Genomic DNA, 19,870 nt, shown 5'->3' with positions numbered 1-19,870 from the left:
CTCGTTTTTTTCTTAACAAGCCAGTAGGAAATAATGCCAGAATCAGAGAGAGTGGAAGATTTTTGACAACATGGAAATTCCTCTTTGTGCACTGCCAAGTAACTCCGGCTCAGTTCCTCTCACCTTGAATCAACAGCAACCCCTAGCACTGCTCCAATTTCTTAATCAGTGGCTATTCAGTACAGCTTCATCACTGGAACCTGTCCATTGTAGAGACAGACTAAGTGTGGTGGCTAAATAGCTCGTTTCTGTCCTTCTGGGAGATCAGAAAAGACAAATACTGGCAGAATTTCTGGATAGCGCCTTTGTTGGTTGGTGTGTGTAAATACTTCTTAAAGCAATGGAGGGATTTTTTGAGGGGAAGAAAAAACGTAAAGTTGATACATAGAGGTGTCATTGATCTGAACACATACATACAGAAAATTATGTTCTTTCTAACTGTCAGAGTTTCTCTAATATTTTTCTAAGGAGATACTAGGGGCTAAAGTCTTAACATGTTTTGTTAGTTTTGGCTGACTTTGTGTGCTGGAAGAAGTGAGGTTGTGTCTGAAATAACAGGCACACAGATAGATGGTGTTCCTTTTGAAATGGAAGTGTTCTCTGGTCTCTCAAAATGATTCAGGTCCACATCATGCTCTGCTAGTTTCAGATATTGCTTTCCCCATCTCCCACTTTCTGAGCATAACATGTGTCTGTATCAGCCGATGGAGACCGTGTTCATGCCACAGCAGTAGCAGATTTTGCAACTGCATCTATTTCTCACTGTCTTGAGATTGAACAGGCATCTGCTGTTTATTTCTGGTGGATATCCAAAAGGAAAGTTGAAGAATACCAGCAACATCCTAGCTTTGGGTTTCAACAAGTATGTAGGCTAAAGACAGGGTCATGGCCACCGTTCCTGGTCTCAGTCACACAAATTTTAGGATTCTGTGTTGTTTATAGACTTACGTTGTAAAATTATACCTACATTTTATGTGTATTTCAGCCTTTGTTATGCACAGGCTTTAGCACAGGTCTTTGAGGTGTGGGTTGGAGCTGGATATAAATCTGGGGCCACTTAGGACAAAAAGAGAAGAAGCAACCCCATTACAGTTATCAGGCAGTCCTTGGAAACTTACAGATAAGTTGACAGTGATTAAGTTGACAGTGTAGCTGCTATCAGAGCTCACTGAGCTTGGATTCAGTGATCAAGATATTCAAGGCAGGTTGAAGAGGCCCTGAGACAATGTGGACTTGATACAAAATAATGTTTTTTCCTTGCATAAGAGGCATCTTGCAGGAGAAGAATAATAATAGTTCAAGGTCGTGTAAATGTATGTTGTTTTTCAAAGTTGTATTGGAAGGGGAATTAAAGGATTTTTCTGCAATCTTGCCGATTAGAAGAATTGATAAATATTTGTATTCATGGATATGCTGAAATCCTGGCTGGGAGGAAGAGTGCAAAAAGAAAGAAATTTGGTAGTTGCTTAAAAAAAAGAATCAACAGAAACCAAACAAAACCTGGACAACCAAACCCCCCAAATCCAATAAAGCAACCCTAAATCCCAGAAACTAAAGCCAAACAAACCCCCAAACTTAGGGCTGTGCACAAATTTCTGCTTGATTTTTGTCGTATTCACTGTTTCATTTGACTTTTTTTTCTGCTGCTTCCACTGATGTCTGGTAGATGGCATTAGTGTATAGCAAATTTCTTAAGTCCTTTTCTTATTGGAGGGGTTTTATTTTTCATCTCTTTTACGACTAATAATACAGTGTTATTCAGGCCTAGCAGTTTTAAAACTTCTTTATTTCCCCTCAGTGTTTCAGGTATGTTTTGACTAAATGCTTTTATCATTCAGTGTGCCTCTTTCCTCATTTTTGTGCCATATAATTACTATTTCTTCCAGGGGGCATCAATCACTGAGAAGGGGGGGGAGGGAAATGATATCTTTGGCTGACTGAATTTAGAAGCTCTGTTATATTTTACATTTTTTATATGCAGTACCATATTTACTTCATATTCTTCAGTCTGAGAAACAGGGACAGTTCTTTGAAGGAAGAAGAAAAATCTTCTGATGCAGAGAAAAGAAGATCAGATACTCAGAGTAGTAAATAGAGATGCTTATATATGGAGTTGAAGACATATTGGACTGCTTATTGGAGACAGCAGAAAGGAGCTCCATAAATATATTTTGTCTTTTTTAGTATTCATGAGCATTTTTAGCTAATTTTGTGCACTTCTATGACACAAGGGCCATTTTGCATAGGAAAGCAGGCAATTCTTCATGCGAGTAGAGTTTGTGATTCTACCAGCAGCTTTAGCTTCATCAGTGCTCCCTAGGTAAGGCATCTTTTGTGCTAAGATGTGCATATTCATCCTTGCTTTTAGCTTCAAGAAGCAGCTAACATTTTGGCTAAATGCTGGTTGAAAGACATTTGGAGCAGTGGGCCACAAGATTACTGCTACTTTTTCCCCCATGTTCTTCCCACTGTGGAAACAAGACTTCTTACTTTCTTCATAAATAACCAATCTTCTGACAAAAATCACCAGTTCCATAATTGGCTGCTTCTCACAGCAAAGCCAAACCCCCTAATTTTACTTCAAGCTTTGCATAACAGTAGCAGAAGGGAAAACTGGCGCACTAGGGAACTATTTTGTGAACAAAGTAATGATTTTAGATAATACTCAAGAGGTGTCTCTTTATGTAGACCATCCTTGCCACATCAGATGTGCTTGTGTTGCGGTTTAACCTCATTCAGGAGCTAAACATCACCCAGCTGTTTGTTCAGTCCCCCCAGCACCCCAGCAGGATGAGGGGGAGAATCAGAAGAGTAAAAGTGAGAAAACACTTGGTTTGAGATGAAGACAGTTTAACAGGTAAAGCAAAAGCTGCTCACGCAAGCAAAGCAAAACCAGGAATTCATTCACCACTTTCCATTGCAGGCAGGTGTTCACCCATCTCTAGGAAAGCAGGAATCCATCATGGTGACTAAGGAAGACAACCGCCATTACTCCAAACATCCCCTCTTCTTCCTTCTTCGTGCAGGTTTATGTGCTGAGCGTGACACCGTATGGTATGGGATATCCCTTGGGTCAGTTGGAGTCAACTGTCCTGGCTGTGTCCCCTCCCTACTGCTTGTGCACCCCCAGCCTCTTCACTGGTGGGGTGATGAGGAGCAGAAAAGGCCTTGGTTCTGTGTAAGCACTGCTTGACAGAAAACATCTCCGAATTATCAGCACTGTTTTCAGCACAAATCTAAAACACATCCCCATAGTAGCTACTGTGAAGAAAATGAACTCTGTCCCAGCCAAAACCAGCGCAGCTTGATAGCAGAAGGCTAAAGAAAAAGATAGACCTATCTTTGAGATTAGTTTTGCATAGAATGTACAGATGCAAAGCTTGCTAAGCACCAGGTTTTATTGAATCTATCTAATTATGAGCAAGTGATCAGCATAATTCTCTTGCATTTTCAACCACATTTTCCTGAGAGTGAAGTACTTAAGATAATTATAAAGAAATGCCAGCACATAATTGTGACAAATGTTATATTTAAGGAATCCTTGGATTTGTCTTTATATAGAAATGCAAATAATTTAGGATAGACAGAACTAAACTCTCTCTGGGCCCTGGTGAAGGAGGCATTATCATGGTGCAGACCTGCTAGCCCTTGTTCTCCAAGGACAGTCCCAGCCTTTGTGCCTGGACTGACTATTCACACCTTATGCTGTCTTTTCCAGCTAGAGAGTTTGGCCCTTGCTGTAGGTTGGATGGAGTTCAAATGGGCAACCTGATTTAGTTTGAAAGCATATAAAAAGATGGAGAAAGCGTAAAGCTGATGGGCTTCTGGTGCTCGTTTAAAGAAGTCTGAGGCAAGTTTTTATTGAAATATTTTCTTCATTTCTTCCAGTTATACGTGGATAGAACTGCATGTAATTCGAGTTATTTCATGTGTTCATGTAAGCATCTGTTATGGAAAGTACTTAAAATATGACTTGTGCTCAAGTGCTTCGCTTGCGCAGGGGTTGCAGGCTATTGGGTGCATCCAATGCAGGATGCAGGAGCCTTTGGTTACACCTCCTGCAGCCCTGGATCCCAGCCAGAGCTGTGCTGACATTGCCCAGGCTGATGTGGCCGTCTGCTCCTTGGCAAGAGTCAAGGATTACTCAACCTCTTGTAAGACTGGTGTGGCAAATGCCTTTTCCCCAGTGCTGAAGCAAGTTCAGGGTTCACTGCACCGCCAAAGAATTGATGGGGCCAGATTTTGGCCCAGTGACAATGTCTCTTCATAAGGTGCTTAGAAATCCTTTGCTGAGATATGTGAGGCATAAACAGCGCTTTAAGATTTGCTGCTCACTGCATTGCAGTGAATGAAGGGATGCAACACATGCCTTCTGGCAGCCAGCTTTTTTCCTTTCATATTTTAAATAGCTTCTAAAACATGTTCTTTTAGAAAGCGTGTGTCTGAGAGATGTTTCAGTGCCTGCAAGCATTCCTTGTTGCAAAATACATGGCCAGCTTGAGTGTACAGCAGATGAGGAAAGCATGTGTGTGTACTTCTGTCCTTTTGCCTGCAACAACCTGTAACTTCCAGCATATGGGTGTCATTTCTCTTTGGAAGACAGCAGCCGGGCTTTCTGAAACCCATCAAAGAAAGATTGAATGATTTCACATGGATATCGCTATCTGTCTGAAATGCTTGCCAACCTGCTGTAGCACCACGCCATTTCCTTGGTTTCAAAGGCTAGCAAATGGAGGTGTCCTTGCTGGAGTTTCTCTGAGTCTCCCTTGTTTGTTATGACCCTTCTCTTCCATTCCATGCTTATGGTGGTCTTCTGTTATTATTTGTAGGTGGATTGTTTTACAGCTGTTATTGCACCTTTCCTTGGCCTCTGTCATATCTTACACAGTCACTGCAATAGTGCTGATTGTAGGCTGCTACCTGGTATAAAAATAGCACGTTGTTGTAATGTAGAGCATTAAAATCTGTAGACTGTAGCCAGGCTGTTTCTTGTGCTTTCTGGACAGGCCTGTTAACCTTTAAGAGATTTGCTGTGGAGTTCCAGCTGCAGAATAATAAAAACAGGTAAGTGAAAAGGAGCCCTACTGGGAGAAAGTTTATGTGTTGGGATGATAAACCTGTAAAACTCTGGGACTGTTCCAGACTGTGCTCCCAGCAACATGCCCTGCAAACATATGCATTCCCCACTGGCTTTCCTTTAAAGCCTAACTACTTGGGTGATTTAGGTTAAAAGGAATACACTGGCTTTGCTGTTGTATTGCAGGGAAATTGGTTTAACCTCTGTGTGGCAGCAGGGATGGAAAATTCTGTAACACCGTGCTGAGTTGCTCCCGATTTTCTAAGATGATGATAAATAGCTGAAGGGGTGAAAGAAGGAAGCTTTGCTCAATGCTAATGCAGCACAGTGCTGCCTCATACAAGGGGGCAGATGCTCGGTGGCTTGATGGCTTGAGCAGCATGTTGAGAAACACTTAACCTCTGGCCTTCTCAGATAGGACTTGTTGCTGCAGAATTCACATCTAACCCCACTGTAGCAATACATTGCAGGTCACTTATATATACCTCTACTTAAATATATATATGTTTTCACACAGAATTAAGATTAAATGCTCTGTGTTGATTTCTCTCGTGCTGATCTTCTGTAAGACAGGGGGTTACAGAAACATTAAGCCTTTCATTAGGTCATCTTTGCATTTGGGAACAGATTTTTGTGGGAATGGTTTGCATTTTTCACTTTGCATATTCCCTGCCATTGTGGAGGGGGAGCTGACTCCAGCTTGAGTATGCCTCTAACCCACAGACACTGAGAATGGACTTGTCTGAACGATGAGAAAAAGCCACAGGGGAACTTGGAAAGACAAAATCAAATAGGATTTTTTTTTTTAAATACCAGTTAATGATTTCATAGAGTGAAACTATAATTGTAAATACATCTCTGAGTGAGGGATAGCATGAAAACCGTGCTAATCTTCAACAAGCATTTGCATAAACCTTTGTAATCATTTTGGGAGGAAAAATGGGCAGGTAAAGTCTCTCATGTTTTAGAAGGGATCAGCTCTCTTACCTTCCTGGCAGCTACTTTGCCCAAAAAGTAAGTCTGGATGCAAGACACAAAGCATCTTTCTCTTCTTTTCTCTCTTGCCTTCACTCCCTTTTTGATTCTTATTGGAAAATATCAGGAAATCCAGGAGGGTATTTTTAGCCTGAAAGAATGGAGAATTTAGGGCAATAACATAAGCATTAATCACAGCAGTGATGAAATTTCACTCCAGTATATACGAATGTGGCAGGGTTTTTCCCTGTCTCCTAATGAAAAAACCATCCTGTTGCTGCCAAACTGTAGGGTGCATTTAGTCACTTAGAGGAGTCACACAATGAGCCACTCATTTTTCTATCATGTAAAAGCAAATACTACAGGAGGAACTTCTTTCCATTCCTCTACTTCTGCAGTAAAGATTTCTGCAGTGCCGTGCTGGCTGGGGCTTCTGGGGTCACTGTGCTCATAAGTATTCCAAGACCATGATTATAAGGATATAGGATGAAAAGTGCCAAGAACCAAGCTGTATGTTGACTCTACTCTGCAGAGGAAGGGACGGGACATTTGTTTCTCTCTTCCATACTCTTATGGGACTAAACATTTTTGCAATCATCCTTAGCACGAATCTGTCTCACGCAGAAATTTGGAAGCAGCAGCAGCAGCCCTGTGACACTGCACTGAGGGCTAAGCCTTACCAGCTGCTGAACTAGATAAATACTTGGAAGAGGATAGCAGACCAAGTGCAAATGGTCTCATCAACTTTCTTGGACATTGCAGCCCTTACAGCTTCTGTTGAACACATAGAAAAAAAAATATCTTCTATCACAGGCTCCAAGAAACTGGTTAGGTATGGGAAAGCACAAAGAATTCTCTCAGAAATTGAGAGGTAATAGCTACAGCGATAAAGACATTTCCCAATTAAATGGCTTTTTACCCTTTGTGACATCCTGCCAATAGTTGTAGCAGAGATGCTGAGATTGAGAGGCCCTCAGGTATATTTCTGTAGATAAATCTGAGTCTGGAATTTTTGCACAATGGCCTTTTCATGGTCTTTGGAGTAAATACCCTCACAGATATGCCTCCACCGTATTGAGTTCTCTGGCAATGGTCAGGCTTGATTACTGACATACAAACATGCATTTATTTCTCGGGCCATTACATCTTTTTTCCTTCCCTCTCACTCACACATTCTACACAATCACAGTGTATCTTAATGTTCCTATAAATTTGCTTTATAAACCTTCCCCCTCATTCTCTGTTGAAACTCAAAATATGCGAGTATATGAGCATGTGTGCATTTATTTATATATAAGCACAATCATTCTTTACTCCGCTACGTTTCCAAGTAGCAGTCACGAGGTGCTTTGTGATCAGAATGTATCTTATCACCTCTTGCAGAATATAAGCAGTGAGTAGGAATTTGCAAAATTCGGTTAAAGATTGCTCATCATTTTGATTACCAGAACTGCTCTCTCCTTCCTTCTTATTCTAGAGCGGATGTGGTACATCAGGTTTTAGAATCACAGAATAGTTTGGGTTGGAAGGGGTTTTTCAAGGTCATCTAGTGCATCCCCTGCAACGACATTTTCAACTAGACCATGCTGCTGGGAGCCCCACTCAGCCTGACCTTGAGTGTTTCCAGGGATGGGACATCTACAGCCTCTCTGGGAAACCTGTTAGGGTGTTTCACCACCCTCATCATAGAAAAAAAAATAATTCTTCCCTATATGTCGTGTGATCTAGATATGTATAGTTCTATATCTATTTTTATACCTAGTTTTAGCTTGATGGTGAGTGTCTAAGTTGTCATGGGGAAAGGAGGGCGAGAGTTCTCTTTTGGATTAGATGTTATGTATGAAAGTGATTGCTGCCCATCGCAGGAGGCTCACAGGATCATGCAAACGTCCTAGTGTCCAGAATGACATACCACAGCTCATTAAAAGAGATAGCGATGGCCAGGGCTGCTCATGGACTGACAGTCTGCCTTGCTAGTGTTCTTAAAGAGTTCTTCTAATTGCTTTGTAAAAATACAGACATGCTGCCTATGAAAATTGTTCCATAGAACCAAATTCGTGTGCATCAGATGATGTTAAACTTCATGATATAATAGGATATCTAAGTGTAAGAACAAGCAGAGCTTCTTTCTTGACAGAGTAAAAATAGCTGGGAGTGTAAAGGGAAAGACAGTGATAAGCACAGAGTGCTGAACAGCAGCTCAGCTTGACCAGCAACCACAATGAATGTAAGCAGCATGGCATATCCGTACTCCAGAAATCCCTCCCACAATAGACCTGGCAGAGAAACTGGAGCTTTTCCCCCAGAAGATGATTACTGTAGGCTGAGGTGGAGATTCATATCCACTGGGGCACATCTCTAACTGAAGCTTTGAGAGCGTCTGTGTGCCTTGAACCTGCAACAAAGGGTGAGGCTGCTCAAATGAGAGTAATAAATTTGGATGCCATTAAGACTTTAATAGAAGAACAATTACTGGACTGGCCAACTGAATACTTCCTCTTATATCTGTATGTAATTAATCTTCCCAGTTGTTCTCTGTCATGCATTCCTTATACTGGAGGGGTAGAAGCCAGGGAAGTGATACACCTTTACATGGTGACACCTATCTGGCTTCCTTGTTGTGCTGCAAATGAAGAGGGCCTGTTGTTTGTAAATGAAGACTTTCCACTTATTGATAAATAACTTCTGGATGGGGAGTATGACACATGCTGGCTGGAAGAACAGGGTTCTGTAATAGTAATATTGTCTTGAAATTACAGCCCACATAGTTTGAAAATGATTCAGGATAATTACATTAATGTTGCCGGAGAAATGAAAAGGAACACTTTCCATTTTACCTATTAACAAGCTCTACTGGTCCTAAATTATTTCTGAGAAGAGTCTGGAAATGGCTGAAATGATCAGAATAATTACAAAGCAGCGGTTGGGGTGACAGGGAGAGCTGGATGAGGTCCTGGCTGTGGCTCTTTGGCCAATGGATAATCACTGCTGAAGCTTTTGTGGGAAAAGGAGCACGGCGCAGAGCTTTCTGATTAGGTGCACTGCAATCTGCAAATGGCCGCAGGGAGTCTGCAGGTCTTGGACCCTCAGGAGAAAATAGTCATTAGGAGTAGGTTGTTCTGTATGTAGGTGTTATACATCAACCTGTGAAGAGTTAAGCATGTTGTTCTGGCACACTGGATACTTCAATTTCCATCCTCTACCCTCCCTTTTCTACAGCTCTCCTGAGCTTGTCCAGTGGAAGATACCTGCCTTTGGTCTGTTTGCCGCTTTGATCCTTGTCCCACAGCAGCAGTAGCAGACATGGATGTTTCTGAACTCCAGACCCTGAGCAGTTCTCCAACTGTGACCTGTAATAAAAGCTCAGTCCTTCACCTGAACTCACGCTGTTTTCAGCCTTGTACAAGTGACACCGACTGCCGCCTTGACCTCCCATTCCCCAGCTCACCTGTAAAATGACTATGAAACCAGGACTTCTTGTTGTGTTTCCCTCGTTTCATTTACACTGTTGTTGTTTGCTGACTCTGGGTGAGTAGAAGGGGCAAAAATTAGTACTTGGATCTAAATAACTCGGTGTCGTGTGAAGCAAGGTCTTCGCTTCAGGGTCACCTCTGCTGTTACTGTAGTTTCTCATCCGCGTGAAATTCAGAGCATCCTTGAATCCTGTCTGTGACAGCAGGGCCACTGTGGTGTTAGCTCTGCCCCTCTTTAGCTTACGAGAATTAGAAGATCTTGCATCTCATAGCCGGGCTTGTATTTATAGCTTCTTACTCAAATGTAGCCATATTTATCTCCTCTGAAGAAACTAGAGCAGTGGGTGAGGATGTAGGTGCTGCGGGTCTGGCTGCTTCCAGCACACGGTTGCACGCACAGTCAGTTGCTCTCCAGGCACAGTTCTTGCAGCCGAACACACGCACGAGTGCTTTTTCATTTTCTTCCATTTCCTTTTCACTTGTCCAACAGGCCCATCTCAGCCCTGCGTGTGATTACCTGATGACCTGTGTGCCTTCATTCACTCACAGCTGCAGCACTTAAATGAGATTTTGCTCCCTACTATCAAATCAGACCTTGATTCCCTGCACACACACACACAGAGGGATGGGTTTTCTCCCTCCAGTGCAGCATTCGTCTCCTACAACTACTGCCACACAAATTCTTGGAACCTCTCCTCCCTTCCTCATTACATTGTCCTCCATCCTCTCTAGTTGCTCAGGGTGGGGTGAATCCATCAGGAATGCCAAAAGCTGCCTTCCCACAGCTGTTCCTGACCCCAAACAGTTAACTTTATGATCTGTCAGCTACCAGAATTCTGCATTTAAAGAAATGGAGCTCAAATGAGTCTTGGCTTCTCCCTTTATACATGTGTACATGAGAGATCTGTTACAAGAGTCCAAGGCTGAGGATGACTTAAAATAATAATAATTAGGCAGATGATTTCTTTCAGTTGAGAGTTTAGTAATATTTGAACATTTGTATTTATTCCATTGTGATATTTCAAGAGATTTTATGGATTAAAAGTAAAGTAATTTGGAGGGAAAGCTCAAACAAGGGATTGCTTCATTATCTCATTCAGACATTAAAATGTTCATTTTTACTTCTTCCGTCACTCCAGGTGCACACACACCTGCGTTTACATGCTGATTCTTTCTGCATATTTGTTTTGCCCTGATTTTCTTAGGAAGGTTTTGGTATGTTTGAGTGGGTCCCTGGAAATCTGCACGGCATGAAAATCCCAAATTTCAGTTTGCATGCAAATAGGTATTATCAGTTAAATGGAATTAGTTATGAATATTGCCAAGTTAACAGTAAATACCAAATCATTTTCAGCTGTTTCTAGAAAATGCTGGATGCCAAAATGCAGGATAGGTATAAATGGTAGAGAAGGAACTTTCCTTCCTACCTTCTATAGATCTCATGTGTTTCCTGGTCTAGAAATTCATGGATCTAGGTGGAGTGGATCTCCTGCACAAAATGGAAGCCTCTGCATGTTCCAGCTGCAAAGATACTGGAGCTTTGAGAGGTTAATTTGTTTTTATCTAGTAGGTTTTTTAAATCCTCATAACCCTAGCACTACTGAGGAGCAATAGCAGTTATGCAGACAGTTATGTCGACATCAACTTAAGTTTTACACTTGCAGGGTTCATATATTTTTGGTATTGCTGGCACTGATACAAATGATAGCTCAATAACAGAAAAATAGAACAGTCCCTGAGCCACAGTTCTGATGCTTGAAGCATCTTTAAACCCCATACCCAAATGAGAGAGAGATAAAAACAGCCTAGTCAAAGAGGCTTAGTTTGAAGGAGCATTTTTGTGTGTTACTTGGTGACAAAATACTTAGGCATTAATGCAGTTTACAGCAAGACACCCTTAAGTTATCAGTGTGGTTGGTGTGATGCCTGACAGATTTAATGTAAATATTTATAGACTTGGCCTACTAATTATGCCAATGGAAAAAATGCAATATTAATGCTGTCACCTCCCCATGTCTCTACCTGCCAGCACGCTGGTAGCTCCCATAAATATTCCGAAGATAGGAATATGGCACATAAACAGAAGAGGTTATTTATATTTTTAATAGGGGATTAAGTTATCTCCAGCAGTAGTTTCCAGCCTGTGGTCCAAAGACATATGGGAGACTTGTGGACTATTCCCAAGGAAGCTATGAGAAGTGACAGGAGAGTTTTGTGTAGAGTATGTAGAAATATCTCTCTATGAAAGATGACGGGTATGCACCACCTTTAGGAAATATTTAGGGGTCCACACACGTGGAGAAAAGTTTGAAACCCACTGACCATATTTGTGCAAAGAACTGAATGATTTCAAAGTTCTGTACTGCCGTATGGTAAATGATTTGACTGTTGGTCCTGCCAGAGGCAGGCTGCCATAAGAAGTCCTGGTCCACAAAGCGGTAAAGCATGTGCTTAACTCAAAACACACGTTGATTCACTGGAGTTACTGCCTGACACCATAAGTAACTGGTTTGCTGAATAAAGACCATGGGGAAATTTAAGACAGAAGGCAAGGGCTACTATTGTCTTGCCAACAGCTCTGCAGATGCCTGATTTTCTTGTACAACCGAAAATCTAATTATGTGAATATGCGGTTCATATTTTTCTGTTTCAGTTTATCCACGTTAAGAGACTCCAAAGGTTTTGGGCGCCATTGGTTTCAGCTGTTACTGGTTGCCAACCCAAAAAGAATTATCACTGCTGTTATAGCCAGTTTAGGAGACTCTCTTTTAGCTCTATTGATGGCTCTCCTGATTTGTGATCTGAAAGTCTGTGGTTTCTGTTCTGGCACAAACCGACTCCTCACAAGCTGTGCAAATAAATCTCAAATGCTATCACCAGTGGTTGTGTGCGTGCCATGTGTGTGCCTTTTGGCTTATAGTCTTGAAAACTGAGTCAGAATGACTGGGTGGTTTCATACTGTTTTGTCTTGTGCAAAAAAGCATCATATCCTACATCCATCCCCACTGAAGTTAGTACAGTTGGGGTGCTGGTCCAGGGCTTGTGGGCCATGTTGCTGACCGATGTGGGGCTCTTTGCAGGAGCTGAGAAAAGGGCATTTTGGTAGCAGAGCAGGGTGCAGGCAAAAGCCATGCATGGTGTTACCAGAACAGCTCTCAAAACAGGTTGAAGTACTGCAAGCTTTCCATAAGGGCGCCCTATGTGGGCTTTTGTAAGATCGTGTTGCTGGTGCATGAATGGCAAATCTCATCTCCCTACAGATAAACGAGTCCTTGCTACGGACCTAACTCACAGCCACTGGAAGGAAACAGGCTTCTTACTGCCTTCAGTGAGCTCTGGATCAGACCGTATATAAGGTTCTCAGTTATTTCCAATCCACAGCTGCAGTTGTCTCTTGTAAACACTTCATCTGTCCAGCACACCTCTGTAAATCACAGAGCAGAATAACCCAGTAAAAGTGGAGTGCACGGTTTTGAAAAGGAACATTAAGAGGGGAAAAATACAACTCTCTCTCTTTAAACTGTCTCTTTTCTATATTGTTACCTTGACAACTCTGCTGCTGTGTTTCATCTTTGGTGGGACTTAGCCGTGGTGGTATAAGGGGGACATCCATGTGCGTTTCCACATCTACTCCGGCTCTGCTTCACAGGCAAATGCCAGGCGCAGGGCATCTCTTGCTGCAGAGCCCACGTTCGCTGCCTTGACCCATGGTGCTGTCTGGAAATGATTACAGATATTAAGAACTGGGACCCATTCTGATTAAAGGTAGAACATTATATCTTCTATTTCTTTTCCTTAAGCCAACACCAGAGCAATTTTAATGCTCTTTAAAAGGAGATGCAAGGTGCTTAAAATATTTTTAAGGGTGAGGGCAGCTGGAAAGCAGAGAGGGATGAAAGTACTCAAAAATAGTTGTATTATTTTTAGTATAAGCAGATACAGGAGTATATGTCAAGATTAGGATACAGTTCTGATGTGCTGAACTGAGTCTGGAGATGCTAAAAATACGCTTTCTTTCCTCGCAGTTTTTAGAAGAGAGGTAGAGGTAAGAGGAGAGCAGTGATGAACTGAGATTTTCATTCCTGTGCTTCCTTGCCTGTTGGGGTTTGGCACAGCTGCCTGTTCACCTGGGTGCCTGTGACCCACGGATGCTGGCAAAACATATGAGGCAGGGCGAAGTGTTATCTGTGGGAGTGGGATCCCTTCCACCCCCTTTTTTCCTCTTCCCAAAGAAAATCCCCACCAACGTAAGTCTTTTATTCCTTTTAACCGAAATGGCCAGCTTTATAGCTGCAAAGGCAAGACACGCAGGCTCTGGGGCTGAGCGCAGGCAGGGGTGTCTGTGTCTGAATGTGTGCGAGGAGAAGGGGGCTTTTACTGCAAAACACATGTGTTTTCAATTGCTATCTGGAGCTAGCCCAGTAGCTGTAACTTGGCCTGACAAAGCCTTATTGAAGTACAGACAGTGTGGTTTCAAAGCAGTTAGAAAAAGAACGGGAATGCAGTTCAGGAAATTCTTCAGGCATGGGCAGGGACTTGGCTGCAGTTCTACTGCTGGAAAATCTGACAGGGGCAGCTCATGAGCACAGGCCAGGCCTCGTGCTGCTCTGAAAGCTGCGCTGCATCCTTCCCCCAGCCTCCAGCACCCCTCTGGGTTTTCATCTGCCCGCCGAGGGAGAGGTAAGAACCGCGTTGCTCCTTCCTGCTGCAGCCGGGATGTGCTATTCTTTTGTGCTAATGCAAAGAGGATTCTTGCTTTTGGACTGTTGTTTGGGGGAGAAAAGTCAGGAGTGGGAAGTTGTGGCATATTTGTAAAGGGATGGGAGCAGCTTGGGGCTGGGTGGTGGTTCTGGCGAACTTTGCTTTGGTAGTTATTCTGCGGGCAAAGCAACTCCCGCGCTGCGCCTCTGCCTGCGGGAATGCTGCAACCAAATAATCCCCAACTTTCTCATTGGGGCAATAAGTACGTATATAACCTGCAGCCACCGAGAGGCTGGCTCTGTACCATGTGTGTCACCTACAGATTTCGCTGAAAGATGCGATTTGTTAACGATAAATACATTTGTGTGTACGTTGTATTGTAGTTGTTTAATGAGTTCAGAGCATGTTTGTCTGGGGGTTGTTTGGCAATTCCTGATACAGCTAGCTTGTGAAGAGAGACAGTAGTTCAGTAATAATCATTGCTTTGTGATTTCTCTGGTTTTGGGGTTTGTTTGGTTTTTTTTTTGTATTATGTATTTGCATGAGCAAACTGCAGCAGACAGCACATTCAGAAACCACATGGAGCAGATTAGGAGGAAAAGCATTAATTTAGGGGCTCTTCTATCTGCAACTTCTCTTGTGATGTGCATTTCTTTCCCCAAATAACTTAAGAAACGTTTATGATGAAAAGCTCTCTCTCCCTTTAGGAGCCTGCCAGATTTAAGCAGTGCTCTCTCATCCTTTTAGTTGCAGCATTAAAGCTTGTCTTGCCTTTGCAGAGATATCAGCACCTTATATGGCAGCTCGTGTTTGGGAGTTCGGGTATGGCGCGTTCGTCAAGGCGGATGGAGGTGTCGGGAGGAGTCCGCCTCACGCAGCTTCAGAAACTTCCTTGCCTCTGCCAGTGCCTCTTCCTTGGATTTTCACAGCAGTGTTATCCCATGTGTTGAAAATGCTTTTTAGCTGTGTTTTATGGTGGCGATAGGGAGGTTTTTTCTTTCAACAAGGAATGAATTAAAGGCATTAAATTATACAGTGGGACAGCACTAAGTGTTTCTGGCTCTTTCATGGCAGTAGACCCACAGATTGCTTTGCCAGCATTCAGCAGGACTGCACATACAGAGCTCAGCCATTCATCTCAGCAACCAAAAAAATCAGTGATAAGGTGAGGTTCACCTATCATAAAGTGCATCAGATCCAGTATGTGACAGAGCCATAGCTTTCTCCCAGTGATGCTGGTGAAGTGTGTATGTGGGCAACTCCAAAGCATAACAGCAGGCTCAGGCAGACAGCAAACCTTACCTGGAAAGAGTGGAATTCGGTGGATTTGGATCTTTAATGGCAACATTATCTGGTATGATGCAAAGAGATTCTGTGTGATGGAAAGGGAAAAAAAAACGCTGATTGGGAGCATCTTACCCTTGTCATTGCATCTGTTTTTTTCCCTGTGAAAGTGATGATCAGCTGAATTGGGTTGGTTTGGGCCAAGTGAGCCCTTTGCTGGTTTGGGGTGAGGGAAGGACATCCTCCAAGAGACACGGATGTACTGAAGCCTCCTGGAGGCTGATGTGAGGGAAGAGAATGAGAGAAAGGACAGAGATGAGTTGTGGAAGAGGGAGGCATATGATGCAAACAAAGAGGCTTCATAAGTTCAAAGTCTGCTTTGCAGAAAATGCACCTGCAGTGAAAATGCTGTTGTTAAATGAAGGTCTTGTATAGTCTGGACTGCTTGAGCCTTCACAGGCTGCCATCTTACCCTGCAGACTTGGAACTCTATTGCTTTTCTCAGCAGCTGTTGATTTAGGCACCCAGTCAGCTTCTTATGCTCTTCACTGCTAGCTATAAGCTTATTTTAAAGGAAAAAATTAAAAATTCAAGTTCCTACCTCTCATCATGCAGCATCCCACCTCCCAGATCTCATCCTCAGCACTGAAGAGCCAGAGAGACAAAGGGACTGGAATACATCTTATGTAGCGAGAAGCAGCCAGGGCTGTGCTGCTGTACCTGGCTTTCAGGGATGCTCCTGCCCCACACTGGGGTGAGACAAGCAGTGCAGGTTCTTCATTGGATGTGGGATCAGTCTGGATCATGGGATGTCCCAAGTGCCCAGCTGGGCTGCTTGTAGTACCCCTTTCTGACAGCACCCCAGTGGACACACGGGGGATGCATTGTGAGTGCGGGCAGGGGAGGCTCTTTGCAATACCCGGGGCTGGATTTGATTGAGGGAGGTGGTGATGGTTTCCTCCCTAACTCTGGCAGCTGATCCTAAGCCTTCCCCTGCCAGAGGAGACCTTTCTGCAGGTCCACCACGGTCAAGCGTTCAAGCCTTGCTTTGTTCCCAAAAGCACTGTGGAGTGTATGCATGGGTGAACAGTGTTATGCATCTAAAGTGAGATTGGAGGGTCTCTTGATCTTGGAACCGTACAGGTAAGAGAGCCATTAGCACACCATTATATGTGTATTCCTTCTCCTGCTCCATCCCAAGAGCAAACTGGAAAGCGTGTCCATGCAAACAAATGGGTAAGCGCAGTAAGCACATCATGTGGAGGGAAGATGGGCAGGGAAGATGTAGCAGCAGAACAAGTTTTAACTTGTGAGAGCAGGATCACTGCAGAGACTCTACTCTGGATCCTGGCACATGCTCAAGCCCACAGTTCTCAATTTGTGCCATGCTGGTTGGATTCCAGCCGTATAAATCCATATTACGATCCTGCTTTGCACATTCCTCCAAGCCATATCTCTTTTCTTGGTACTGTGGGGTGAGAGCGTGTTGGGGCAGAAGTCTGCGAAGTGTCACCTCCTGTAGCTTGCTTTCTGATTCGAGCTCAGTTGATGATATCCCTCTTGCTGTTCCTACAGCCTCCTGCAGTCACACCTGCTACTGGCTATTTTAGTGTAATTCTTATATTTGTTCATCCTGCTTTGAGACACTCTAGCAGGAAAGAGCGTTTATAAACTTGGCACAGACGGACAGAGGCTTATGATCCCTTCACATCATCTGAGCGGTGCATAAGAACCAGTGTGTGAATGCAGCAAAGCCAGTACGATGTTTGCATGCAGTGTAAAAGTTTTGCTACAAGTTGTGGGGCATTTTATGAAAGACATCCTTTGATGAGTGGCTTGATACATCAGAGAACTCACTGCAGAAACATTTTCTTCCCTGTTAACTTTCCATTTTCTCCTTAATTCTGAAAAAGAAAAATACCAAGACAAAGTAACTATCAAGAAAAAACTCTAAAAGTTAGAAGAAACACTCAGAAATAAGAAAACAGACACATTTCTGTTCTTCTCTGAGAAGAGAAACAATGCTAACATCACATTGCTCACAGCCTCTCACAGCATCATAATAAAATACCACTTTTGGTTTAGGAGACCGAGCTGCCTGTTACTTTGTTTTATTCTGGCAAACTATGTTTTGAGTTTTACTATAAGTGCTTCTTGAATGCAAAGCAGTGATGGAGCAGAGCAGAAGTCCCATTGTCAGCTTTCAGTTCAATCCATCTGCTCGAAGATACTGGTTTATAAACTGAGGCTTTTGCAGTGCCCTTGTGCTCAAGCATGTTTATTGTCTAAATGCTGCCAGCCCTGGCAACCGGGGAAATTACATGAGCTCTCAAGGTGTTAGAGGTACAGGTTAGCCTGGAGCATTGTGGGATCTGGATTAGAGATGCTTTACCAGGAGGTGAATCCCCAAGGTCTCTCCATCTGCCTGTGCTGAGTGAGTCCAACTTCTTCAAAATACAAGAAGTGGGGATAGGAAAAGAGGTATTTCCTAGTGGACCAGGCAGAGCATGAATCAATGGACTGTGCAGAGCATGAATCAATGGACTGTGCAGACCAAGGAAAGCTTGCTGATGTGTCTGTGTTTGCCAGGATCAGGGTAGGTATTTGAAGAACCCTGCATGTGATGTACCCCACTGATAGAAACTAGTCAGAAAATAATAAAACATTGCTTAGGATGGATCTTCCGCTTTTTGTCTCTCTGGCCTTGTATCGCCTTGCAGTGGTACCCAAGAAGTGGGCATTAAGCGATGATAGTCTTCCCATCTCATGGAAGAGCTGCTCCCCATGTGGAGAGATGGAAACTATTGACAGAAGCAGAGGGACAAGCAGAGAGTGAAGAGCCCAAGCTCATGGCTGAGATGGTGCAGGAGAAAAATGCTGTGATATTTAACTACCCCAGCAAGTGTTTCATCCTTTGGGCTGTTCCCCACTGCTCAGCCCTTGCTGGTCGAGCTGCAAGTGAAAAGTCTTTTTCCAGAGCCTGATCCTTTTATGGAGACCCAGCCTGTGGTCTGACCCATGTGTAGGGCCATCGATCAATTTTGGGTCATGATGCTGGTGGATTAAGGGGCCTGAGGGTGTCAAACTTGAGAGAGAGTTTTATGGGGAGTGGAGAGGAAAAAAGTCTTGTTGATAGATGGCTCAAAACACTCTTCTTCATGCCAAATTTTGTTTTCAGTCACGCTCCAGAAATGTCTGTGCTTTTGAACCTGGTGGACAGTGTGCACTTAAAAGACAGAGAAATTAAAGAAGATGAATCTGCAAAGCATTTACAGCTAGCACATTGCCTTCCAGTGATATGGCAGAGAGCACCTCTGAAGGCTTTTTAGTTTATTTTTCCACATTTCATCCCAAAATAAAAGGTTTTTGTTTCAAAAAAAACACAGAAAAAGAGAAGAGAACGTCAGTGATACAGACACAAAGTGATGTGGGAGATATAAGTCCAAGGCCCAAGGGAATTTGAACCCCTCTCTCTTCTATAGAAATGTGTTCCCATCACTATGCTACAGGTTGGCCTGGGGTCTTCATTTTTGGAAGCAGGCAGGGAGGAGAGATGCTGTGTCGGCTGCACAGGTCTTAAGGGCTTTTGGTCTGGTTTGTAGTGACCAGTTTCAATGAGCTCTAGGGCATTTTTGACAGCAAATTTCAAGTGGGCTTAAAAGAGAGAAGCTACATTCCCATATTGCATCCCCTTTCAGCTTAAAATTGTTCTATTACTAAACATACATCATTTAAGCACTGATCAAAGACACCCCCGTGGCACAGAAACATTATTGATTTCTCTTGTTATGCTTCACCCTGTTCATAGCCTTCATTGAGCCTACAAAGCCAGCGTGGCCAGGGGGTGTTACAGCTCTGGGTATTTGCAAGGGGAAGGTGTTTATCCATCTATATTCATACAAATCACTTATTCTGCCTGATGAATCATTGATCTGGGTTGTGTGCCCTGAGTCAGAAGCTTTCTGCCAGGGCAGAAGGGCTTGGTGGAATCGGGAGAGGCATGCAATAAAGATTTGCCATAACTTGTGGCATCTGATGTGATTTTTGGAAGCTCAGTGCCAGTTCTGATTTGTGATGCCTTTCAGCTGAGCCTGGTTTCAGCTTTGCTGAAGGGAAGCGCAGAAGCTTCTTTGCCAGAAGTACTCTGAGAGCAGCCTGTGTGGATCAGAGGACATAGTGACATGACTCTTCCAGTGGTCTTACAAAAACCCAAATAAATCTTTCTTGTTACAGACCATATCTCTAAGGTACCCTAAAGTGAAAGGATGAATAGCTTTTCTAAGCAGACTGGATTTTGTATCAGGCCTTGTTTGCAGTGTTCATATATAAGGATTCAGTGTACAGCTCTTGTGCAAAACCT

General features: G+C 43.2%; 1 protein-coding gene across 13 annotated transcripts in view; it reads left to right on the top strand.

Annotated features, from left to right (window-relative positions):
* The window catches only part of SGCD (sarcoglycan delta), a 376,562-nt gene that overhangs the window by 228,873 nt on the left and 127,819 nt on the right, over window positions 1-19,870 (top strand). Inside the window, exon 1 of one of the 13 annotated variants that reach the window (XM_061456835.1) lies at window positions 14,086-14,205. The exons of the other annotated variants lie outside the window; for them this stretch is intronic. The gene's annotated coding sequence lies outside the window, so the exon portion shown is untranslated. Of the gene's footprint in view, window positions 1-14,085; window positions 14,206-19,870 lie in introns of those variants that run through there. 13 annotated transcript variants of the gene reach the window in all.

This window comes from Pezoporus flaviventris, unplaced genomic scaffold, assembly GCF_033815535.1.
Source record: "Pezoporus flaviventris isolate CSIRO_AGI_PZ_B2104156 unplaced genomic scaffold, CSIRO_AGI_Pfla_v1 ptg000023l, whole genome shotgun sequence".
Classification (NCBI taxonomy): Eukaryota; Metazoa; Chordata; class Aves; order Psittaciformes; family Psittacidae; genus Pezoporus; species Pezoporus flaviventris.
This window is presented reverse-complemented; position numbering and strand designations above follow the sequence as displayed.